The sequence below is a fragment of the Octodon degus genome, unplaced genomic scaffold, assembly GCF_000260255.1.
Source record: "Octodon degus isolate 3935 unplaced genomic scaffold, OctDeg1.0 scaffold00127, whole genome shotgun sequence".
NCBI lineage: Eukaryota > Metazoa > Chordata > Mammalia > Rodentia > Octodontidae > Octodon > Octodon degus.
The window spans coordinates 5,127,647-5,131,848 of NW_004524703.1; positions in this window are offsets into that span (position 1 = coordinate 5,127,647).

Here is a 4,202-nt window from a genome sequence, read left to right on the forward strand (position 1 = left end):
CTCCCTGCCGCGCGGGGCTCGCGCTTTCGGCGTGCAAGTCTCCTGTGACGGACGCCCTAAAATAGCGCGGCGCCCGCGCTCCTCTTCCTTGCGGGCTCAACGGCTTCGGCGCCGTCCATTTTCCAACTGTTGGTAAAATAACGCGAAACCTTCGCAGTGGGAAGGCGACCCGGATCCCACAAGCGGTCTGAGTAACTCGTGAGCAGGGAGGCCGGTATCAATTCCCTCCATGAGGCAACCACATACTACCGTGAGGGACGTTGAGAAACGTCTCAAGAACGTGGGCCCTCCTCCTCACACCCGCAGCAACCGTGCGCTGCGGTGAAGGACACAGGGGTCTCTGGTCCTGCTGCTTGGATTTTTACCACCACGGACACCTTCCCGGAGTCCACAGAGGCCAGGAAGGCCAACACGGGGCTAGCGCGTATCTCACATCAATTTTTTCATAGATCTCAAGATTCCACAAATCGACTGGTAAAATGGCGAAGTCCGTAAAAGTCCACCATAGGTACTTGTTGAAAATCCCACATATCCAAAATTGGGTCCTATGTCCATGTTACACCCTTTCGGATACTGCCTGTATAAAGCAGAATCCTAGGTTTCCATGATCCCAAATCTCGCTGTTTGTCCCCGTTAGCCAGTTGTCAGGGACATTGCCATCTCTACTTCCAGGAACCTCCTCCCCTTTTATGTTATTGTTGCACTGTCCTTTCAAGTGGGAGCCTCAGCCTCCCGAAGAGGAAGAGGTTAAACCATCAGGCTAAGCCAGAATTTTCACGGTGGATCTCAAGACCCGCAGCAAAGATACCTTCTTGGCCCAGCTCATTAGAAGGGCAGACCTCAGCAACCTCCAGGGGTTCTGATTCTGTCCCTCTGTGACCACCAAGAAGACCACAGTAACATAGTATTGGCTCCCCAGCCCTGGCCACTGCTCATCCTGTGAACCACATTCCTGAAAATTTTTTAGGTTTGTTTGTTTGTTTTGAGATCATGAAATAACTACAGATTTCTAGCTGTTAACCGTGTTTATGTGATGCATTTCTTTGATTTTTTAAATCTTTCTGTGTCTTTATGTGGAGGATTCTCTGTTCTCGTAGACAATATGGAACTTGAAGCTTCATTTTTAAAATCAGCCTGGCACCTGTGGCTTTTTAACTGGAGTGTTCAGGTAACTTACTTCTTATGTAATTACCATATGAGTGTTAATCTACCATATTGGTATTTATTTCCATTTGTCCTATTATTCTTTATCTCCCTCACCTTCTCCTTCTGGGATAAGTGGGTTTTTATTAGTGGATAAACTTGGGTTTTCTGTTTTATCTCAATTACTAGCTTATTCTCATTTGCTGGTTTGCTGCTTGGTGTTTATTGGACGTCTTGGATCTGTAGGTTTATAGCTTTATCAACATTTATCAAATTGAGGAATTTGTACCTATTATGTATCTGAATGTCTTTGTAGGCCCCTTCTAGCTCTGCTTCATTTGGAACTGTAGTAGCAGAAAGGATCATTAAGTGTTGTCACAAGTCACTGGAGCTCTGTTTTTTAAAAAATTCTTCATTCTGTATCTCAGTTTGGACAGTTTCTGCTGCTCTGTCAGGTTCACTGATCTTTTCTTCAAAGCTGTTTCATTTGCTGAACCTATCCAGTAAAATTTCCATTTCAGACATTGGATGTGTATCTCTAATAGAAGATTTGTATTTTGAGCACATTTATAACAGCTATTGTAACATGCTTGTATGTGAACTCCACCATTTTCTTCCTGTCTCATTCTGTTTCTGTCAGTTGAGATTTGTTGTTTCATGTTACATTTTCCTATTTTTTGGCTAATGTAGTGATTTTTAATTGGATTTCATCTTTTTTTAAAGAAGACTGTTCAGAGGACTGTTTTGGTCTCAGGTAAGTCACCTATGGGTCAGCTGGGTCCTCTGATGGTCCTTAGCAGCTTGTAGCCTTACTGTTGGACCAGGTTAGCCTTCTGCTAAGCTCTGACTTTCCTGGGTCTCCACTGAGTACCTGTGTTCTGTGGACTCTTCCCCTTCAGCTGGCTGAAACTGAAATGTACCTACCACACCACGAGCTCTGGGGATTGTGCTGCTCCCTACTGCCTGGACATTCTGCCCTCAGATACAGCTCACGGGACCCACAGGGAGGACTCTGCATCTCTTTGGGCAGAAACCTCTATTGATCTCTGTGCCACAAAATTCTAGTCCTTCAGCTCCCCACTCAGCAAAAAGATTCACTTGTGGTGTCTTCCCTTCTCTCAGCATCTCATTTCTCCCATGCCGTCCCAACTCTTAAAAGGTTCCACAGCACCTCCTAATTATGTCACTCTGGGGCCCAAGGCAAGCCTTTCATGTGTAGACCCGTAGGAAACATTTAACAATCTGATTGTAACAGGAGGATAATTAGAAACTGCAAATATGTCTGATATGGTGTCATTTCTTCCGCAGAGAAGATGCAAGTATTTCTAGATTAAAAGACAGCTGAACCTTTCATCTGTAAGTAGGGCCCCAAATAAGAATTTTTCTCTGGGTGGAAAGTGGAGCTGTAATGATCTGACAGGACATGTGGACACAACTCTGTCACTCTTATGCCTTATTTGCCCAAGAATTATCCTGAGATAATCATGAGGCAGCTGTGTTCTCCTAAACCAGAGGAGAGGGTGAGAACCTGAGGAGTCAAATCTGCTCGTACAAGGTGAGGAGTTTCTTATCAAGAAATAGGTGGAGGAAAGCGTGTAGGTGAAGATGAATGTGCGCTCCCAATTTCACAAAAGATGTTATCGAAAGATGAAAGGCTGCACTGGGAGGTTTAAAAAAAGTATCAAGAAAAGAAATAAGACATAATGTCTGTCCATCGCTGATCTTCAGTCCGCTTGTTCCTTTACTTTAGTGTGCACCTAATCTGCCTTCTATTTTTGTGGCACTGGAGACCGAATCCAGTCTCGCTAAGTCATGAACTTGCCCAGGCTAGGTTCAAACTTACTATTCTGCCTTTGCTTCCCAGGGTACAGCGATTACAGGTGTGCATAGGTATGCTTATACTTTTTGATCAACATTTATCAAATATTTGTCAGATTCAGCTCTGGTGGATTTGGATTGTTTGGAAAACTCCTATGTGTTTTCAGGAGAGATTCCCCCAAACTGAATTTATTTATTTATTTGTATTTAGTACAGGGTCTACAGGGTCTCACTACACAGATCAGACTCATAGTGATCCTCCTGTTTTCAGCCTCCCAAGTGCTGAGATTATAGGCACACACCACCATGCCTAGTCTCATTTGCCCAGCACTCCCCAGGGGCAGGGCCGGCACGGCAGGCTGGGTATTGAACGCCCCAACCCCTGCGTCTGCCTAAGTAGGCGCTTTAATCTACTGAGCTATCTGGCTGACCTCCAAACTGAATATATTTAAAAGAACTGGTTGTAATAACTGAAAGAAACTTAAAATGAAGAAAAGCAGTAGGAAGAGGATGGCTCATTTTAAGGGGACAAATGGAGCCGGCATGCCTATGAGGTGGCACCAGAACTGGCGTTGCCACCCTGCTGCTCCCAAGACCCAAAGATGGTGTGGGAAACATGCCCATCCATAGGGAAGAGTACAAGCTCACCTGTTCTTCCAGCCCCTTGTGCAGGCTGGGTGGCATGCGTCCCACAGCTGGGCTCTCAGACCAGCCCAGAAAATAAAATATGCATCTGATTCTTACAGAAGTGGAAGCACATAAAAATAGACTTTCCTTGGTGGTAAAAAAAAATTACTATATATGTATGGAAACTACATAAGGAAGTTAGCCAGTTACTCGTTTGTAATTCAACCACTATAAAAATTATAGCTTCAGTTTTATAAAAATCCCAGAAAATTCTTTATCATCCTTCAGTTTTTTTTTTTTTTGGTGGAACCGGGGATTGAACTCAAGCCCTTGCACTTGCCAGAGAAGCGCTTATTCCACTGAGACATCTCCCCAGCCCTCATCCTTCAGTTTTGGTAAAACCAGCTTAATATACTTTGGGAATGAGCTACACTATGCCATGAAATAATCTCATCTGTCATTAACTTTGCCCTTGAGAAAAAAGCATGTTTACCACTTAAACAAGAATAGTCTCAAATGACTTTCTAGTCACTTTGACCTCAAGGGCACATTTAATTTCTTTTCCTTTCTTCTTCTTTTTTTCTTTTTCTTTTTTGCAGTATCAGGGATTGAAC